The sequence below is a fragment of the Gopherus flavomarginatus genome, chromosome 2 (genome assembly GCF_025201925.1).
Source record: "Gopherus flavomarginatus isolate rGopFla2 chromosome 2, rGopFla2.mat.asm, whole genome shotgun sequence".
Taxonomy (NCBI): Eukaryota; Metazoa; Chordata; order Testudines; family Testudinidae; genus Gopherus; species Gopherus flavomarginatus.
This window is the reverse complement of record NC_066618.1, coordinates 172,501,820-172,525,180: the sequence shown is the minus strand read 5'-3', so window position 1 is coordinate 172,525,180 and position 23,361 is coordinate 172,501,820.

The window sequence follows — 23,361 nt, the reverse complement described above, 5'->3', positions numbered from 1 at the left end:
ATGGAACAATCCTGCATAGGTTGAAGGATGGAGTAGAAGATGTAAGTTTTCTTTTGATCTCTAATTTCCATGATTTTTTCTAAAAGAATAGAAAAACTGCATTACAACCAAGGTCTCAAACTACATCGTTATATGTCTTCTGCTCAAAATACTTAATGCATTTGCTACAGACTAATTTTTACTATCTGCGCTCACCAACATTTTTATGAAGTGCTGGACTTCATAAGAAAGCCCTAGACATTTGATTGAGCTACCAGGATATGTATAACTGACATTGACGAGTCAGCCTGGGACATTATCAATGAGTTAATCAGCTCCTGAGATTTCCAGAGTTACTGTGTGTGCTGAAAATAATCTTGCTGTTTGTAGCTTGAAGGACGCAGGGTTCTGACTGTGCTTGCTTTAACCAATCTAATGCAAACTCAAATATCTTCCTAATAGGACCAATCCTGCAAATTCCCTCTGGACAGCCCTTGTGAAAGATGGAAAGAGATTTCTCAGTGGTAATGGCACTGCCTCTCAAGACTTTTAGATTTTCCATCTATGTCCTCAGATTTCTGCTTCCCAAGAAGGCTGGAAATCCCACATGAAGCCAAGGTTTTCCTGTGTGATATTTTCCCTTTTTCATGTTCAAGAACAAGATGAGACCCAAAGAGATAACAAATCAATACACTGAATACTCATAAAAAGAAAAAAAATTCTTACATAACACAGAATTAACCTTTATACCATGCTGCTGCTAGATACCTTGTGTTGTTGTTGTCTTTCCAGCAGTACTTCCCCACCTGCTAGATATATTCTAAACATAAAAGAAGGTGCAATCCCTGCACCAAAAAGCTTGCAGTGTAAAAGAGCTTACAACACAGGCAATGACTGAGTAGCACTGAAAAAGAGATTTGACCTTACATTTAACTAATAAAAATACCTTCAGTTCCCCTAGCTAGAGTAAAGATTCATAAGGGAAATCAGCACTCATGCTTCAAGAACATAAGCCAGTCATTTACTGCCTGGGGTTTAGAAGATGTTCCGCAGTGGGATGTCAGTGCATAATTGTCTGCAATAGGATTTTTTACACCTTCTTCTGAAGCATCGGGCACTGGCTGCTATCTGAGATGAGATTCTTGCCTATATAGTCCATTGGTCGGATCCAGAATGGCAATTCCTATTATTGGCTGTCATTGACATTAAAACAATGCCACTATTTTCACACGGTATCAACTAAAAGACAAGTTTTAGTGTAGGAGTTTAGTTCAGGCAATTTAACCCATCTCAATAAAAATTATAGGGCCTGATCCCAAGCCCACTGAAGTTAATGGAAAGAGGCTTTGGATCAAGCCCCAGTGTAAAAACTGTCAGTGCTGAGCAGGTTGAGCTCACTGTAATCATAGAAGAGAAAGGTCTGGTGACCCTTGAGGAATTCAGAACCAGCTTTAATTGACAGTTTTTAAAACTGTTATCAGCAAAAATCCTGATTCAATGGTCCCTCACTGTGGGCTAGCTGTACCAATGCAATCCATCCTGATTTAGTACGAGTGTCCAGCTGTGGTGTCCCAGTAGCCCAGAGAGGAAATTGTGAATTGAAGGCACAATTCCTTTCTTGGTCTTTCCCTGTTGCTCGTGTAGGGAGATAATCAGTTATTGGTCCAAACCAGTAGCAGATTACCTCCCCATCCACGTTGGCTCCATTCTGCTTTCGGGCACATTAGATGGTGATACGCAGTGTGGCACAAGGTCAAGGCTTTGCCTATTCTTTTACTCCTGCACTCCCAGTGCCAGTGCGTCTGTGCGTTTCCATGGAAACTGCTCTTCTCCCTGTGTTGTTCTCGTGAGGTGGGTAGCACTTTACTTCCCTTGGTCCCTGTATGCAGGGAAATAGAACAAACGATGGTCTTGCCCCATAACAGAATTCCCCTTTAAAAGGCTAAAGGGATGTGCATGGAGGGGACCCTGAAATACTCATTAGTGGGAGTAGGCTTGGAAGGATTAAATATTTGTCTGTAAATGCTGATATCACCATTCACACACAAACTGATGAAAAGATATTTCCATTGATCATAATTAAGATGTACAGACAAGCAAAGTTAAAAAAATGTTGCTTGAGAAACTGTTAGAATTTGGTTTAATCATAGGATTAGAAGGAACCTCAGAAGGTCATCTAGTCCAACCCCCTGCTCAAAGCATGACCAATCCCCAGATTTTTACCCCAGTTCCCCAAATGGCCCCCTCAAGGATTGAACTCACAACCCTGGGTTTAACAGGCCAATGCTCAAACTACTGAGCTATCCCTCCCCCTGTAAGGATATTTACTTTGTATATTTTGAAATGTGATGTTGCCAGTTTGTATTTTAATGCTTTAACATTTTGAATCTCAACATCTACTGTCATTAAATAATTATTGTCCAACTCCCCATTGTCAGATCCTCCCCATGATTTCCTGCAGCTATGAAAATGTAAATAGATACCAATCAAAACAAATATGTAAAACCCATAATTTTGCACAACTGTGAAAATGTAAATAGATACAAATTTAAAAAATCTTAATAAACATCAATGCTATCTGTTGAAATGATAAAACTCTAATTCTTTCAAGTCTAACTATAACATACAATGAAATGCAGCAAAAGAAATAGAAAACAACTAAGTCAGTACAAATGGATGATCACTGTGTTTGATTTTAAAATAATGTACCAACACTTTTTTTTTGGTTTTGTTTTTTTGTAACAGGCTTTTGAATCCTAGTGGAGGCAATTTCACATTGTGTTCTTGTTTGACATGGATTGAGGCCGATTGTTCTCATTAAAATCATATGCCTTTCCAGTAAATCCTTCAGTATTATGATGTGATGCAGTGGAGTTCAGCTTAGAAGGCAAGGACAAAGATGTTCTTCTATGCAGTTCTTTGTGAGGAGAACTGCTAGAACAAAGCCATTTTGACCCTTCTCCCCACTCTTGTACAGATTAGAAGATCATATTGAGAATGCCGATGGTGGGTTGTTTTGTTTGTGGTGGTGCGGGGGAGTTGGGTCTGAAGCTAAGGGCTCACTAATGTTGCAAATTGAAGTCCTCTATATATTCATAATAAGTCATAAATAATGCAGACAGCAGTAACATGTAAGCCCTCCATGGTGAGAGTTACACAGCTATGACAGCAAATGGAAACATTTATTATAGAAACAGGAGGAAATTCTCCCTTCACAAATATCCATGCCACTGCATCAATTTCCACAGTGTAACTGAGGGTGGAATTTGGCCTCAAGATTTTATGGAAGGTAATAGCTCAGTCCATGTTATCTGCTGAAGAGGGATTTTTAACATGGCCCTCAATAAATATTTGTCCTTGTTGGGCTTGATTCTTCTCTCATCCCAGTTTTGAATGACATAACTCCATTGACTTCAAGGTAGTTACTCCTATTTACATCACTGTGAGTGAGAGTTAGGCATATTTGTATTTATTATAATTTTAATAATTTAATATTGATGCCCATTTGTGAGTATAATGCCTTTCTGTTTACCAGGAACAGATAGTATTCTCCCGAGAGTTCTGAAGGAACTCAAATGTGAAATTGCAGGACTACTAACTGTGGTTTGTAACCTATCATTTAAATCAGCTTCTGAACCAAATGAGGATAGCTAATGTGATGCCAATTTTTAAAAATGGCTACAGAGGTGACCCCGGCAATTACAGGCTGGTAAGCCTGACTTCAGAACCAGGCAAACTGGCTGAAACTATAGTAAAGAACAAAAGTGTCAGACACATAGATTCACATAATTTGTTGGGGAATAATCAACATGATTTTTGTAAAGGGAAATCATGACACTAATCTACTAGAATTTTTTAAGGGGGTCAACAAGCATGTGGACAAAGAGGACCCAGTGGATATAGTGTATTTAGATTTTCAGAAAGCCTTTGACAAGGTCCCACAATAATGGCTCTTAAGCAAAGTAAGCAGTCATGGGATAAGAGGGAAAGTTCTTGCATGGATTGGTAACTGGTTAGAAGATAGGAAACAAAGGGTAGAAATAAATGGTCAGTTTTCAGAATGGAGAGAGGTAAATAGTGGCATCCCCCAGGGGTCTGTACTGGGGCCAGTCCTATTTAACATATTCATAAATTATCTGGAAAAAGGGGTCAACAGTGAGGTGGTAAAATTTGCAGATGATACAAAACTACTCAAGATAGTTAAGTCTCAGGCAGACTGTGAAGAGCTCCAAAGGAATCTCACAAAACTGGGTGACTGGGCAACAAAATGGCAGATGAAATTCAGTGTTGATAAATGTAAAGTAATGCACATTGGAAAACATAATCCCAACTATATATATATAAAATGCTGAGGTCTAAATTAGCTGTTGCCACTCAAGAAAGAGGTCTTGGTGTCATTGTGGATAGTTCTCTGAAAACACCCACTCAATGTGGAGTGGCAGTCAAAAAAGTGAACAGAATGTTGGGAATCATTAAGAAAGGAATAGATAATAAGACAGAACATATCATATTGCCTCTATATAAATCCATGGTACGCCCACACCTTGAATACTGTGCACAGTTCTGGTCACAGTGTCTCAAAAAGATATATGAAAATTGGAAAAGGCACAGAGAAGGGCAACAAAAATTATTAGGGATATGGAACAGCTGCCATATGCGGAGATTAGTAAGACTTGGACTTTTCATCTTGGAAAAGAGATGACTAAGGAGGGTTATGATTGAGCTCTATAAAATCATGATTGGTGTGGATAAACTAAATAAGGAAGTGTTATTTACTCTTTCTCATAGCACAAGAACTAGGGGCCTCCAAATGAAATTAATACACTATAGTTACACAGGTATCAATCATTATAAAGCTTTGATCCAGCAAAGAACTTAAGCATGTGCTTAACTTTAAACTAGTTTGAAATCCATTAAACTACTTGTATGTTCAAATTAAGAGTGCACTCAAGTGTTCTGCTGGATCAAGGTCTAAATGAGGTCAGAAGTGGGCTCATATTTTATTAATACATTTTTTGAAAGACTAACATTTTATCATTGTCTCTTATTAACAAATGGTAAAAACACAGTGATCAGTGTCGTAATTTATTTAAATCCTCAAGCAGTCCAGTCCTAGATTCTCCTTACTGGGTTGGAGGGATAATGAAGGAAGAAGAAGTCAGTGTTAAAATGTAGCATTGAACTCAATATCTTTTTCCAGTTTTCATACAACTTCAACCATTTTTTTCTGCAAAAAGTATGTATTTTAAAAAAGTCCTTTCCAAGCTTCTTAAATGCTGCTACTTCTTATTCCATGCTTCAAAGAGCAGCAGACATGCCATCTCTCATTTCAACTTCAAACTGTGATCCTCTGTTGATCCAGCCCAGCAAGGGTGCTTTGAACACTGGGAGAGAATCAAGTTCTCTTTCTGGAACCTGGAGAAGGACTTTTGAAAAGATTAGCAATTATCATTTCCCTTTGACCCGAAATATCTTTTCCTACCTTTTTTGTATAAAATATACCTTTCCTGGTGGTCTGGCAGAAATACATTTCATTCACACTCTCCTGGATCTTTATGAGACCATTCTTTGGATATTTGGACAGCCACCCCTAGTAACCCTAAAACTCTACACATACTACTGACTCTGTGTGGGGTCAAATGAATTGATTTGGGGTTCCCTTGAGGGGCACCTTTGTCTTGTAATGAGTGAAAAAATATTGTACATGAATGAATCGCAAAGAAGGAAGGAGACACATTACATTTTGATGTTGCTTGGTTGACATCCCCCTACACTTGATGACCTCAGTTTTTGATGACTAGTCACTGCTTCACCAATGCAAACCCCTAGCAGACAAGGCAAGTTGTGACTTCAAGCAAGAGTAAGCTCCCTTTCCATATTTAGGCTTTGCACCAGGACAGTCAGTGGCTGGGTAACAATTGCTGGTGTCCAGGAAAATTCCTAATGTAGACAAAGTCTGAGAGATGTAGGTGATGAAGTGGAGACCAGCAGAAGTGTGCTACAGCCCTTCCTTTGCCGGTAATTAACAAGGTCCCATCTCTCATTGCAAATTTTTCTTCTTTCATTACCCTAAAACACAGAGTTCCCACCTATATCCATTAACCTCCCCATAGATACCAACAATTAGAGTGGTTTTGGCTAAGCCTTTAAGCCTCAGCACAAGTCTTTGGTCAATGCTGTTTGTACAGCTCACTCACTACCTCCTGCCACAGGTATCCTATAAGGAATCCCTAGCAACTGAATGAGAATCTTATTATCCTTAGTGTTTTAATGGCTGGGAGTCAGGAAAGAGGGGTCTTCTCTCTCTTGTTGCTTCTGTGGAGAAGGACTAGTTTCTTTCTGGCTCCACTGAAGTCTATGAAAGACCATAAAAGAGGAAGGAAATTGGGATGCTCCAAAAGGCCCTTGGAAGTGCTTCCCTATGTTGCAGGAAAGATTGTAGGGATAGTAGCAGACAGAAGATTACAGAAATGAGAACTGGGGCTTGAGAACCATGAGGGGTAGTCCACTGCTAACAGACCCCATAGGTCTGCGAGATTCACTTTGTACTAGTTGTTGCAGGGTGATTGTCATTTATAAAATGTAGAAAACATGCTCAGGTAATCAAGACAATCCTTCTTTTGGGAACTTACAATTTAGAAGATAAGACATATAAAAGAAAAAAGATGTCCTGTGAGACTCAGTCATCTCCACGTGTGGTTTCCTTCTCCTCAGAAGAATCTAACTCTGTGTACTGATTTGGAGAAGATTCCAAAGTAGGTGGAACAAAGGTAATTCCTCCAATTCTATGTTCCTGCGTCATAGACAGAGAAGAAACGCCACTGCAGAACAAAGTACAAAGAGCTAAAGTCAGCTACACTTACTCGTCTCCCACTGAGCTCAACAGGACTATTCATGAACTAAGGAGCTGCTCAATATGTGTACAGGTGTCAGAATATGGCCCACAGAGGGGAGGCTGAGACAACTCTATAATGCAAATAGTAAAATGCCCTTAGAAAATAAAGAGAATCAAAAATGATCCCAGCAATTGATGGCATATAAAGAGGGAAAAGTCAAAGAAATAACCAGTTGTCAGCTAAATCACACCTCCATTTTTCTTGAAACTACACCTTTTCATCATGGTTGGTCTTGGGATTTCCTACTCCATAAACACCATTGTGTTTACAACACACTGTTTCAAGCAGTAACTTGCACAAATATCCTGCAGTAACAGGAAACAATTCAAGCGTAATGGATGTGTTTATGGAAAATTGGTTCAATAAACCCTTTTTTCCCCTTTCTCAGAAGCCCAAGAAGACTGAGTGGATTCTTACAGCATCTCTGAAGTAAAGTGGATTTTCAGTGTTTGATAAATACAAGCGGGTTAACAGCTAACATCAGGGGTTTACCAGATTAAAGTCAAAGGAAGGTGAGATTTTCAAGAGCTTGGATAAATAAAAAGGTTAAGATCCTCACTTGTCTTTAAAAACTCTTTAATACAAGCCTCAGAGGAATAAATACATGTTTACTATGTGCTAACACTACTGGGTTCCTTGCCGTAGGTCAGTTAAGGGTTTCAGAAGGAATGAGAGATAAGGCAAATAGATTTGCTTACAGAATGAAATAATTGAGAAAAAGTGACTGTTATATTTGAGGTAGAGGAAAAACTACCTATTAGTCCAAGTAGCATAGCAGATTTTGAGACACATTGCTGTATAGTGCTGTTATTACAGCAACATTATTTTGATTCTAAAAGGATACTGGATGCAGAGGGCTGAGCAGAAAAGGGCACAGGCGGCAGGAGGAAGCTATTAAGCATGTTGCGCTCCCTTAACTGCTTTTTTATCTGTCTGAAAGACTTAGGATGGTTCCTGGAAACAAGAGGATAATGAAATTTCGAAGGTGTGGCAGGGAAGGTAAAATGTAAATGTGTTATCATGATACAGATATTTAGCCAAATCCTAACTTGTTATTATGGCTAGATTGATAATAACAGATACCTACCACCTGCTTGTACCTGATTATTAGGGATACAAGGTGGGTAAGGTAATATATTTTATTGGACTAACTTTGGTGAAAGAGTCAAGCTTTCAAGCTACATAGAACGATTCTTCAGCTCTTCTGAAGAAGAGTTCGGTGTAGCTCAAAAGTTTGTCTTTTTCATCAACAGAAGTTGTTCTAATAAAATGTATTACCTCATCCGCCTTGTCTCTTTAATATCCTGGGCCTGACATGTCTGCAACAGCACTTTATACCAGATTATGGCACTTTAAATATGAAAACAGTGTGTTGAAGGCATTTACAAAGTGAATCATTTCATAAGTTTCATATCAATCTATCATCATGCTGTGTATGAGCTTTGTAGAAGGTGACAAACTTAAGTCACAGAAGTCAGGATGTTTTATATTTTTGTCTCTTAAAAAATCATGCACTCTTTGTGAAACTATAACTAAGAAATTACTTGTGAATAAACAAACAGGATGATGAAAACTGTATGAATTTTATTTTAAATTTATGTATCAGTCATATAAAGCACAGGTGTTTTTTAAAAGGAGTGCTCTTGCAATTTGTTACATTGGTGAACAAAGACAGAATTTAATGTCAAGGATGCATGAGTTAATAATACCCAAGGGCATTTTTTATTTATGTATCAACAAGATGAGCGGATTTTGGGGTGATTGTTTAGTGTTTACACTTATACTCATCTAAATAAAAAAAATAGTGACAGTGCCACAGTCTCTGAACTACCATATGCCACTCGGGGCTTGTCTAAACTTACAGATTTTACTGTTTTAGCTAAAATGGTGTTGTTATAGTGATATAATCCCCCCTGGGCAAGTGTACGAGTGCAGGAAGGGGAATAAGCTGTACCAATGCAAGGCATCTTTGTATTAATATAACTGTGTGCACATTGTTGGGTTTTACCATTATCACTATTTTGATTTAAAAAAAAACCCCCCTACACACTCCCTGACTAAAGTATTTATCCCAGATTAAGACCTCTGGGGTAAACCAGACCTGCTATCAGTGTTACTCCCCACAGTTACTCATCAGAGAAGATGAGAGGTCAAACTCTGCCTCCAGTTCTGTTTGCACAACCCACCAGCAAGAAATGGACTTTATTGGTGTATGTGAGGTTAGCAGAATGTATCACTAGTTGTATAGGGAAAGATGCTGGACTCCATATGATGGGTAAAAACAAGCACCAAGCAAAATTCTCAAGATTTTTGCACTGATAAAAATCTCATACTTATGACATTACTGGGAGATTCCAGTTAACAGTGGAAGAACCATTCTCCCCCCTCTATAATCTTCAATCCTATTCTTTTCATATCTTTCCCTCTGCCCCCTTCATCTGTCTTCTTATCTAGGGTTTTTTACTGGTGATCATCACTATGGTATGATGGCTCTTTTAAATCATACATTTATGATCAACTTGCTCTGGTCATGAATTATACAATTGTGATTGATTTGTTTTGGCCAGGCCAGTACATTTAAATCTTTATGTCAACCTGTAAGATGCTCTCCTGTTTGTAAGATACACATAGCACCATCTTACAGGTATTTGCTCCCATTTTATACTAGGTCCTTTTAATAAGCATTGTGCCTATAAAGATTCTACACATGGATATTTTCTCCTGATAATTACCCTGTTTGGCTAAAAAGCTGTAGTGAGGAGGAGTGGCCTCCTTCCAAGTCTGGTCCAGAGGAGCCACTCCCCACCTCTAGGTGGGGGAAACCAGGCCAGCATTGGAAGCAGAGGGGTGGGACAGGAAGTATAAGAGACAGGGCCTCCTGCTCAGTTGGGTGAATGCCAGGGAAGGAGGCAGACGCTTCGGCCTTGCTACTAGACTGGGGACCAAGTGATACAATGCTAGACCCATGACAGAGACCGACACCAGGGAAGAGCTGCTGCAACTGCCATCTGCCAAATATCCAGAGGAGCCTCTGGGACTTCTGTCCACCAAGTACCCCAAGGAGACAGAGGGCCCATGAACGATGGAGCTCTATGACCAGAATGGGGTAGGAAGTGGCACAGGGCAACCAGACATTAGTCTGGTTGCGTAATTGGGAGTTGAGTCAGTGGGATCCCCACTGACCCAGTGGTTGGATCACTCACCACTGTTAGAGCCCTGGGCTAGGACTCAGTGAAGTAGGGTGGGCCTGGTCCCCCTTGCTTCCTGCTGCTCATCCCACCCTGAAGGGAAGCCTACCCACCTGAGCCCAAAGCCTACCCACCTGACCGTTTGTTTACGGTCTGCCCGAGGCAGGGAGCTGTGCTAAAGACTGCTCTGCCCCACCCAGAGGGCTAGACTCTGATTATGTTTGCTGTCTGTCCAAGCAAGGGAGTTTAGGTGACAGATTGCTGGTTACCCAGCCCCATGCCAGAGGGCCAGGGCCCTAGACCATTAATTGATACTATATCTTGCTGATCTCCTGCCAATTGACTACTGATAGCTAGGTGGCATAGTGAGGCCTAGCGGCCTCTCTCTGAGGCTGGCCAGGAGGAACCACTCGAAGTTACTACAGAAGCATGAAACGTATTTTGAGTCTAATGAAAACTGAATTAGGAGTGAAGGAGTATGGATATTCAGGGTGAAATCCTGGCCCCATTTAAGACAATGGAAATTTTATCATTAACATCAATAGAGTCAGAATTTCACCCTAAATTCAAGGGCATATTGTTTTAGTGGGCAATTCTGCTTAAAAATAATCAGTGGCACATGCCATTCAAACTCAAAGCTCCATAATTATCTCCCTTTGGTGGAATCAATAATAATAATAATAACTGGCTCGTACATAGCCCTTTTCATTGGAAGACCTCAAAGCACTTTACTAAGGAGATTAGTATCATTACCTCCATTTTAAAGATAGAGCAACTGAGGCATGGGGCATTGAAGTGACTTACCCAGGTCAACCAGGAAGCCAGTAGCAGAGCCAGGAGTAGAACCTAGTTGTCCTGAGCAACCAGTTTGGTGATCTATCCACTAGGCAACACAAGGCAAAAAATGTACATAATGTAACTTATATAGCACACAGTTGGAAAAGTAATTTCCTTTTTCCTATGCCACCAATAAATAGTAAATTATGTAGCATTTTGAGTATTAAATTGTGTTTTCCCTGGCTGTTTATGCTTCCATAAACCTATCCCTATTTTTCATTTGTTCTATCTTCTGCAGATCATATCACAGTGTGTTCTTTTAGAAGTGACTCACTATGAGGTATGCTAAGTAGGTTTTCCTTGATCTTTTGAAGCAAGTTTTGTAGTAAATCATTTAATTCCCTGGCCTCAATTATGCACAGTCTGTTGGGAATATAGGGCCTGCAATTAATGGCCATCATTAAGTCAACAGCTCATTCCTTGAGGAATTCTCCATTACTATACTTGGTCTCACCCTGAAGGAAAGAGTAGTGCATGAGGGACATCTAGGAATGACCTCTATACATTTCGATAATGAGTATTGATTATTGCTACATAGGTTACATTTTCTCCTTGATCTCTGTGCCAATCTCACATTGGAGTGAATTTAAAATGTAAATTGTTGTTTGCCCCTAATATACTCATCGTCCTGGTCCCCAACTCACAATCTGTCTTACAAGATTGTTCTGCACTCCTGTGCCATTATTTCATTGTTGCCATGGGAAAGCAGCAAAATGTTGGCTATTAATTTGATGCTGAATAAGGCATATTCTTATCTCAAGCTTTGGGGATTTACCCACCTCACTCCCATTAACATTACAGTATTGACTCTTGTTTCCCACACTGAAAGGTTTTCAATTTCTAGCTGCCTTTGAAGCAGCTGTGGGGAGATCCTGTGTCATTGTCATGCCAGCTGAATATACAATGTTTTTTTTTTACTTAATGATGAGAAATAATTCCAAGACCTGCCCACTTGGAAGGGAAGTGAAAAATGGATCATTCTCTTTTTCACAGTCATTAGGCTCCATTTAAATTACTAATGAGAAACAAACTGAAATGATGAAATAAGCAGGTAAATCAAACAGTAATTGGGTTTGTGTATAGAGCACCCACCTCAGCATTTCAATTGCAGAAGAAATAAAATGAGTTAAAAACACCAGTAGCTTTTAGGCCTTACTCAGATCTTGCTCATACAAACTCATCTTGAAAACAAGAAGAAATGAATGAGCAAATTTCACGCTCCGATCACCCCCCCCCTGAAAAATTGTGAAGATGATTCTCACACCTGGATCTCCCCACTTCTGTGAGGAAGGAGAGCTGACTTGCATATGCAGTACTGTCTTCCACTCATCCACTACCTACACTATTGCCTCCAGAAGCCTCTCTGTGCATGCAGGGCCTTGCCAGGGGGAGGAAAAAAATTCAGTGGGCCTGAAGAAGGAGTGGACAGAACAGCAGTAGGGCTAGGAAAGCTGTCTGTTATCTCCTTTCTGGCAAAATGCAGAGTCCCTGTAGAACATAATGAAGCCCTGGGTGATTTTATATTTTCAAGGACATCCCCAAGAGGACAGCAATAGACAGCTGGAACCTCGTTGCCAGAGATGGATGCAGTATTTCAAGATTGCAGGGAACCAGAGCCTGGGCCAAAGTTTCTACTTGGATGTCCTTGACCTTCCTTGGATATCTGGGATCCACCAGATGTGGAAGCAGGCAGGCTCTAGAGCCTTGTCCCCAAGGGATGGATGCCAGAATCTGCACTTTGATTGTACAATGTGGGTGGATTTCCACAAGGAGATACTTGCAGAGATTTTCTCCCACAGGTTTTACCGCAGGAAGGGATGATCTGGCCCTAAGGAAGGATGTTAGGAATGTTTGTAATGACTATTATAAATTCCATAATTCTGGTTAAACCAGTGATAACCTGGAACAAGCAAAGACAAAAAACAAATCCCAACAACAAATTCCAACACCGTTTACAAGCTATTATCATACATAATTGTTATTTTGGGAAGAGAAATAGAGAGACACAGAGAAGCATTGTTTGTATTAATATAAATGATTTATTGTTAATCATAACTCCTAATTATCTTTAAAAAAATTAATGTTACTTTAGTCTTTTACAAGTATCTACCTTATCCTGAACTGACATAAAAAGTATCTTATGTTGTAGGAGAGATGGCACAGATACTCTAAATTGTACAACCGAGTCTGCCAATCAGACTGATATCAGCCCTTCCAAAAAAAAGAGAAGAAACGTCAGGTATGTCTCTTTTATAACTGAAAAGCATGCCAGTTTCTAGAACATTGCTTATTGCACTGACAAACATTCAAGTAGGTTGAAAATGAATCCTATTCAGGAGCCAGCAACAGTGCTTTATTATTTTTCCTCTAGCTCTAAAAGGTTATTAGATCATATCCATTCATTAGACTGCATAGAAGTTAGGAGTAAAAAATAGATTTTTCTTTGCCTTCTTCCAAATCTATCCAAGCCATGTTGTCTTTAAATTCCCTAATAATTCAGAATGTAGCTTGCGAATGTAGCTGCAAAGTTAAAGAGGAATAAAGCAAAATATTATCCGCGTCAGACATCTTTGGGAATGCAGAGATCACCTTTTTCCCAATTTTCTATGTGACATCTCATTCCTCTTGGCTGTACTTGGCCAAAACTTGGCAGCATTTGTAGTAACCCAGCTGAAATGGGAGCCAGAGTGGCCTTAAAAATTCAGGTGGTTCAAGCTACACTTTGATCTAATAGAATGTGCTGTATAGTGGAACTTTCCACATTAGAACCATCTGTCTTTCAGGGACCAATAGGCTGAAAATAATTTTTTTGCATCATAAAGCAAGGAAATACTTTCCCCACTCTGTTTCCACATTTACTTACCCATAATATTGTCAGGTAGATTGCTTTTATCATTATGCATAGCTTCATGAATAACACTTTAGTGCTGCAACCTGCCTAATAAGGAAACAGTGAAAGACGTTATCTTGCTAATATATATGGACCAGAAATGTGCTTTTGTACTGGTGCGAGAATTTGTTTTATTTCTCAGTCCCTCTCTGTCTCAGGAAGCAGGGTTCTGCAGCACAGTTGTATGATTGATGAGCTCGTATAAAAGCATAAAATGATGAGGCAAATCATTTTTTTCATATAAAGTTAAATCTTTAGCAAGTTCTAATTAGCAGCAGTTTTTCCTCCCTTTGAACATGTATAGCTTGTATTCATGAAAATGAATTTGAATATCCACAGCAGTGGGAAAGCTGTATTGCTTCACCTGCTGTCTGACCAAAGAGGATAATAATCCTTATTTTAAGGCAATGCAGTTACTCAACAGCAGTCCATAGAGAATAGAAAATAGAGGTCTCATTTACATCGGGGGGCCTTGTCTAAATTTAGCAGCAGGCACCACAAAGCTAAAGTTCTCATTGTACTAGCATAATTTCCATTACATTAGTGGTGCCAGAGCTCTTATTGTAAAGCCCAAAGGCATTGGGGCCAGAACTCTGACTTCTTGCATGTCTCTAGATGTCCATCAGAAAGAGTAAACTTGCAAATCACCGTCGTACCACATCAGTTAAAAGGACTCATTAGAAAGACACAGCCTGAGCACATTGAGTATTGTTACTGCATTCTGGTAGAAGGGGTCCAACTTATGACCAATTTCTGCAAAAGTGGACCACAGCAATGCATACATATTTGCATTAAACTGCAGGCTGTAGATAGGAAGATGCATTTATTTTTCAGCCTTAAAAAACAAATGTAATGGGATGATACTTTATTATGGGTAGGCAATTGTAACAGACAGGCCATGTTTGCCTCTGACACTCTGCCTTGTTCAATGGATTTTGGTGACCCTGGGGTGCAGCTGGCTCATTACCAATGCAGAGAAAGCAGAAGTAGGCCTCTGGCAGACAGAGCTAGGGTTTGGGAAAGATAGATCCTGAAAGAAGAAATCATAGAAGCAGCCAACACTAAAGAGTAATCTTTAGGCTAGTGTTTCATATAGTTATTCCAGAAGTGCCTTTCTATCAATAAATCAGGCCCCAAGGATGGTATCTTTTGGAATGATTGGTGTTTTTCTTTAGAGTGGGATGAGGACTCCACCCATTTACAGCAACATGTGTTTATATTTCCGTATTCTCTACCCCAAGCATTCAAAAATAACGAGTCAGGCCTCAAAAAATCATAAAACTGGCTTAAAAATTCATTTTAGATTCTTTTTGTTTGTCTTCTGGTTTCTGAGCTTTCAGAGTGCTCTTAGGAAGCAAATTTTTCAGCCTTTCTTCACAACCATGAGGGCTAGAAACTTGTTTAAAAAGAAAGCTGAGATTCTCTCATAATCACTTGATTCTGGGAACTGGGGCTTTAAGAAAGACACTAATTATTGTGAGACTAGCACTAAAATTGTGGGAGTTGGCAACACTGAATTATCCATAGGTTCTAACATAAAAACAGGGAGAGTAACTAAAGAATCTGTTCTTTTTTTTCTACTTTATATTTTGCATGTACCTTTATGAGCCTCCTCTAAAAGGATAGTTTTTCAACATATAGTAGCAGCTACAACTCTTGGAGGATTTTTACCAAAAGGGCAGATTTAAAGATTGGATGTTGGGTAAACTGAATATGCAGTGTTGACACTGACTAAGGATTGGAATTTACCATTCAGTAAGTGTATCCGCCTTAACCACTAGCAGATATGCCTCTCAAGAGTGATAAGTTTACTTCTCAGTTATCACATGATAAATTTCAATATGTTCAGTACTGCTACAGTACATATACTATATGACAAAAAACAGACTCAGACTATCCTTTGCCTAGTGGCATATAGATGTGTTTTTACATTGTTAGTAAACAGGGTAAACCACCTACCCCCAGCTAACAAAACTCATGTCTGATGCAATATTCTGGAATACCACTCTCAGAGCTGTGCACTTCATTACCAGAAAACCATTGACAAATTGAAGGAGGTTCAAAAACTCCTCCAAATGATCAGGGACTGGAGGAATTGACCTAAGAAGAAAGAGTGAAAGAATTAAAAATGTACAATACAACATAGCAAATATGTACAAAGTGATGAGGCAAATATATATGACAAAGCAATGGGTAAGATGGGCCATAAATCTACAAATGCTGGAAGGCTCTATTCACAAATGAGGCAGTGGACTTATTAATCATAATAAAGAGAGTATTATTCAGAGTAATGTCCAGCCAAAACCATAACATATGACAGGATACTTTCAAGAAGTACTAATAATGATCAGGACTCTTAATTCTTTCCTTCACTTTTGCTACACGCTGTGGAAAAGATTGAAGTTTAAAGTAATCTCTAAATTGTGCAACATGATTTACAAGTTAAAGTATTAAGAAAAGGGATAAAGTTAAAAAAAGGAACATTTAAGCTGAAGATATCTTAGGTTATGGAATAATTTCTGAAGTGGTGGCCATCCTAGCGATTAATGAGCAGGACTCTGAATTCTGCTCTCAGACCACTTGAAGAGAGAGGTGATCTTGTGAGGTTAGAAGATCAGAGACCATACAGTTCTAATCTTTTATTTTCTTAGACTTCAGAATGACAACATACAAAACTCCCTAAAACAGAGAGACACAAGCAGGTTGCTCCCTAAGGCTGAGAGCCACAATTCACCCACCTTGTTCTAGGCTGTCTCTTTTTGGGCTGACTCTTCCCTACAGAAGCCTGCAAGTAAAACTCAGAACCCCTCCCCACAAAGTCTACATTGAGCTGGGAGATGTAATTCCAAGATCATGAAGACATACCTATACTCTGGTTGAGCTAGCACCTAAAAATAGCTGTGTGTCTATGCTGGCGCGTGTGACGATTGGGCTAGCCACCCAAGCATGTAGCCAGGGAGTCAGGCAGGATTGTACTCAGGGTGGCTAGCCCAAGCAGCTGCCTGTGCTGCTGCAGAAACACTGATATTTTTAGGTGCTAGCTCGAGCAGTTAGCCTAGGTACATCTGTGAGAACTGGGAATCACACCTCCCTGCTCAGATGAAGTCACACCCTTAAAATGATAGCTTGCAATGCCAACACTGTGTTCGATCCACCATATAGTGCAACACAGAAATCTCAGACTCTTCTTGACAGCTGACCTTCCATTCCGACCTGAACAACCCCATCAAAAGACTTTGCAAAGCAAAAAGTTGTTTAATTTGTAAATTGCACTAGACAGTTCTGAGATTGCCTCAAACTTCAGCCTTTGCCACACATTGCAACAAAGGGGAATGAAAGTAACTGAAAGTCCTTTTCTTATGAAAGTATTCTGTTTCCTGTTAAGTTTGCAGCCAAACAGGGACCTTTGCTGAAGTCCATGCGGATTATTATAACCTGAAGGTTTTGTTTATTTGGAAATATAAAGGCAAGTTTCACATCACCCAATTTGGAAATGTTATTAATGTTTCTAGCAAATTGTTATTAGATATAATCTCATTTGGTTAAATAAAATCCAGCAACTAAGGAAAAAAAAACTTTCTGATTGAACATTGTTAACATTCTGAAGCTAGTATTAGAAGATTGTGCATCAAAAGTATCAAAGCTCTGAAAAATTCTTTCCTTCGGGATAGTTTACTACCGTTATTCATGCTGAATAGTATCTTTTCTACAAATACTCCCATTGAATTCAGTGGGACTACTCAATGTGAGTAAGAGTCTACAGAAATGTGAGCATGGGGTCAAAATCTGGCTCCTTGTAGTTAACAGAATAAGGGCACATGCAAATAGTTATATTGAATACTGTGGTATTATCAGGAAATTAGATGTGAAATCCTGGTGTCATTGACATTAGTAGGAGTTTCGCCATTGACTTCAAAGGAACCAGAATATCACCCAATAAGGAAAATGTTATATGTCATTTTTGCTATATATATAATATATAAAATAAAGCTTGTTTTCCCCTAAATAGTCACTGATAATTGTTAAAAATGTATAAATTGATCCTTTCCCAAGTTTGTTTTGTTTTGTTTTACAGGAGGATGATCTTAGAGTGTTAATTTCAACACCTAGCACAAAAGGGTCCTGGTCCATGATTGTTCAGGCTCCAGGTACTATGGTACTACAAAAAAAATCTGTAGCTCAGATTACAAAGTTGAGGAGGGAGGCAGAGTGTGGATAGCCATCCTGGTCAGGTGGCTAGTGATTATTCACACCACAAATTTCCTGCAGGCTGATCCAGTTTCCACTGAAGTCAGTGGAAAACCTCCCACTGACTTCAACAGAAGACAGATCAGGTCCATATTGTCTATCCTCTAACAACATTGATATGCTTAATGATTCTCCAGTAAAATTACCTGACTCTTAGATTTGCATCCAATGTTACCAATTGACTTCTATTATAATGTGCCAATATAACTTCTAGAAGCAAAGTGCCTAAGAGCAAAATGCAACCCCGATATAAGTAGTTTTAACACTTCTGAAGCCAATGGAGTTGCATTTGCTTCTGCCAGGGCTGAATTTGGTCTTACAACACTGGGATCAAAGTCAAAGCAAATGTCCAATATGAATTTTTTTATAGTCAAGCTATGCAAGATTGATATTAAGATTCCTGAAAAGCTTGCTAAGGCCATTCATAAACTGGACTGGAAATGTAATTTGCTTTATTAAAGCCTGCATTGTTTTCTCCTATTTTCTTTTTAAAAATTGTTAAAATTTGTTTTAAAACTGTAAAGAAACGAAAGAAAGAAAGAAATCCCTCAGTTCCAACATCATACAGGCAATCCAGGACTGAAAGGTTTGAGCTTGTTGGAGTTTGTTAATGTTATTACTGTGAAAACAAAGAACCCTCATTGCCCACAATTATCAGAGAGAATCATATCTGTGTTAAAAATCCAAGATGGTGAAATAGCCATCCCTGTGCCATGTGCCCGTGAAGTGACACAAATCTGCTGGTCCCCATAGTATGAGTGATTCCATTTCTGTCACCAGATGTCAATGATAATGGGCTGCCTGGAAAATAGACACTTATGGTGGCCTCATTTTCTGACGTGCTGAGCACTCACAGGCTCTCATTGACTTCAATTGGAGCTTTTGATGATCAGCATCTCGGCAAATCAAGCTCCTATTGTATACTACATTTTGTAAGGGAAGAAAAGCATTTTCACTGACTGCCTCACACCGCTCCATCACCTGTAAAGAAAGCAAACATGGTCTGTGGGAGAAAACTGTGTCGCTCAGTCAAATAATTAAGTAGCCATGTCTCCAAGGGGTTTTCTTTTTAAAGCCTGATGTCAAGTCATTTATCTTTGCTCAGGAGAACAGAAAGTATATCTTTAAATATGATATTGATGTATCCTGACTCACATGAAAGCTGCTTAAGTCAGTTTTCCTCAATCCTGTTACTGCATATTAACTGTGAATAGGATTATCCTCTAGTCTGCCAGTCAAGCTGATCAGAGAAAGCAAGAAATAAATAAATGAATGAATGAAAAAGAGAGAACAGCTTCTTCTTTCGTCGGTCTGCCATGGGACCAATAGGACAAAGATTTGTCCTGACTTCTCTTCCTGTGCCATTAAGAATGACACCCACTGCTGTTGTGAGCTGTGGAACAATTGGTTAAAATTCAAAACAACACATTTCTGTTATCTCTCTGTGTGTTTCTGTCTGTGAGAGAAAGAGAGAGAGAGAGAGAACTTAGTGCTGTTGAAAAGTACTGGATCAATAGCCCTAGAGAGTGAAGTCTCCTTTCCACACAGTACACCTAGCACAGAGAGTAACAGGGAAACTTATCACACTGCCCAACACTGTGCCTAAATCTTGAGCTGAAGAGATCATTGTGGGTGGGAAGGGGGGTTAGATTATAGTTCAGTCTCCATTGCCCTTGGCCTGTCATCTGAGACAGAAAACAGTGGTGTGAATTAGTGCCAGTTGTGGTTGTGGCTTTTTGCATTAGAGATAAGAGTATTATTAATGATAATAGTATGACACTATGTCTTATCGCCACTGCCCTGTGTTGGGATGGTGAAGAGCTGTACTTAGCCAGCAGAAGCTATAAGAGCCAATGTGCCTCAAGAAGGCACCATGTCTGCTTGAACTCTAAGAAGTACAGGGAAGTGTAGTTGTTTTGCAATCTCTTAAATGGGGGCAGTCAGTGTAGTGGAGAAAGGCTATGGCCTCATCTTGTCTGCAACTTCCTGCAGGGTGGCTAGTGGTTCTAGCCTTTGCACAAATATCTACGTGGGCTGCAATTCAGCCAGCTCCCAAAATGAAGGACACAGACAGGGTTGCTATTTATGCTAGTACCTCCCCGCCCCTGCATACAATCCAGCCCGTGATTAAAAATACACACATGCTGATATGGAATGTTCACATTTGCACACTGGAAAATGGACGGAGACCCACTCAACTCCTTTCACATAGGCCACTGAATAGCCACCACCATTGATAACTACTTGTTAAAAGCTAAAGGTTATGTAAATAATGATAAACATAGTGTGGCCTCAGATAGCCTGGATTAATCTGTTTTCATTGTTTCTCAACTCAGTATGTTTTTTCCTCCAAAACTGTTTTCATGGAAACATTAAAGCAGTTACTGCTTAAAATGATATCACACTCTATATGTGTTTGGGTTAGGAATAGTTAGAAACAATCTTTAGCATAGCTGATTGGCAGTTGCCTATGAACGGCACTGTTTGTCTTAAGAGCCTTGCTCTGCAGATGCTGAGTGAGGAGGCTGCGTGTCTCAGCAGTGGCAGAACCTGATTGAGATGTAAGGTTTTCAAGTTCTGTGAAATCAGATGCTGCCAAATCAGCCCCTCTGCCAACTGTACAGAGACTCATGTTATGGCTACCTCAAAGACCATGTGACATATTTTGACATTAGTGGACTCCGCTGATAATCCTCCAGGAGTTGCTTGGAGCTGGTGGCAGGGAGACTGAAACTATTTTCTCTTTGATAGATTGAGGATCTGTAGGGAATCAAAAGCCTATATGTTGAGGTGGGGAAGGTGAGTCTTAAGGGTTTAAGATTGATAAATATTCTGAGATGAAATAAACATCAGTAATGTCCTGGCATCTTTAAAGCTGTTACAAATGTGTTTAGAGCCCTGACATAATACTACGTATATCAAACCCTCTAAAAATCCTCATTTCTCTTACCCAGTGAATTTCTCTAATTCCATTTTCTCTGTCAGCTGTTACTTCTCATTTGCCGCTGTCTTTTATTCGGTCTTCTAATACATTATCCTTTTTTCTGTATGTTGAACTTGGTGCCTTTGACATCAAATATCTTTGGTTGTTTTCAGCCTTTCCTAATAGTGTTTACAAAGCTTCTAATGTTTATTTTCTTTTGTTTTTTCTTTCTTCCATGGCTGTTGAAATGAAATATTTTCCTTCATCATTTGCAATCATACTTACTTGAAGATCAGATTAAACAGTGTGTATTTTAAGCTATTTATGTTAAAAATATTTTTTGCAGTGTTGTTGGTCCCTGGATATTTGAGAGACAAGCTGGATGAAGTAATATCTTTCATTGGACCAACTTCTGTTAGTGAAAGAGAGAAGCTTTCGAGCTACACAGAGCCATTAATGCACCTTTTTCAGAAAATTAATTCAATACTAGTGAAAACGATCAAATCCATGTCTTGGGAAACTAAAGTACATTTATTTCTAGACCAAGTGCAGTATGGACTGAGATAGTGTGAGCTTCCCCAAACATTGCACTGCCACTAGGCTTCAAAAGTGACCATCAGGGTTGCCTCCAGAGGTAACTGCAGGCTCAAGTCGCCATCTAAATTCAGTCCTTCCTCTCTGCTGAAATTGTGACTAGATGAGTAAATTCACGCCAAATAGCATGGGGAGATTTGTGTGATGTGGATTGTTGTGCCCTATGAACTGAGAGCTCTGTGTAGCTCGAAAGCTTATCTCTCTCCCCAGCAGAAGTCAGTCCAATAAAACATATTACTTCCTCATCTTGTCTCTCTTAAAAATACTTTAACAGATAAAATTATTGCTCATGGGAGAGGAAAATAATGGTGCACAAAATCATTGGAATATGCACACAGAAATGAATTTCTTTGGGCACATTGATTTACATCAGATGAAGATCTGGCTCATAATGTATTCTAAATGCAAGAGATAGGCCATATGGGATGATTTAAAGGAACACTGGGCCAAGTATATTCCTATTGTAACTCTTGCATTCAATGCTGGGAGGCACTGGCGTGGTAGAGATGCTTTACTGCCTGCCTTAGGGTTATGGACATTGTCACAGAGAGAGAGAGGGCTTTCTGAGATTGATGGATAGAAATACTGAAGAAAAATGAACCTATAGATATGTTCAGAAAATTAATAAGGTGAACTCAGTCCAGTTCATAGGGCACAAGTGTTCACATCACACACAAAACTCCCCAGGCTATTTGGCATGAGCTTACTCTTCTAATCCCAGTTTCAAAAGAGAGATCCCCAGAACTGAATTTAGATGGTGACTTGAAACCTTCACTCCCCTCTAGAGACAACCCGACTGGTCAATTTTAAAGGCTACTGGCAGTACAATGTTTGAGGAGCTTGCACTGCCTCATTCCATATTGTATCTGGTCTAGAAATAAATTGACTTTAGTTTCCCAAGATATGGATTTGATAGTTTTCACTAGCATTGAATTCATTTTCTGAAAAGGTGAATTAAAGGCTAGAGTTATTATTCAGGAGCTGAAGATCCATATCACCCACTGGCAAGGAGATCACAGTAAAATCACGTTTTTTAAATGTACAATGGATTTTAGCCCAAAAGGGTTGTTGAGGGCACTTGAATGGTGATCTTAAGCCTCTGTGGCAGTGATTGCAGTCTGCAGCTCTATAGGGAAAAAAATCCCTCCAGAGCGGGATAGGACCCAATTGTGTCCCTTCTGAATGAGACTGGCAGAGCTGAACATAGGTTCAGAGACTTTTTTGCAGTCCTAAGTTGATGAGCTGTGATCAAAGAATGAAATGGCTTTGCTAGCTGAATTTCACATAAGAATGGCACATAAAATCAGCAATTTCCTCAGCCCCTTTACAATTCCCTATTTGAACTGATCCTGTTCACATTGATGAAAATGAGAGTTTTGCCAATGACTTCAGTGGGAGCAGAATCAGATCTATTATGAAGAACAGATTGTTTTCTAATCTTTGTCATTTCTTTTGCTTCTTTTTACATGAATGGTGGTTGATGAATCACCCCGTGCTTCTAATACAACTACAATATTAAATATGGAATCGTATCTTTAAAAACACCCCTTAGTAACTGTTGGTGGTATGTGACTGTGTGTTGTGGGAGGAGCAGATCATATCCACATATGGATATTCCTGTGCACGTGCTTTGGTAACATCTATTTTGAATGATGATGCATCATACTTTTTTCTGTATATTGAATTTGGTGCCTTTGCCATGCAGTAACTTGAGAGTCTATATCATGGTTTATACAAAAGTTCTACAACGTGAGTCAATTATGAAAATGTAAACTTGCATTTTCATGATGAAAGGTTCTTTTTCAG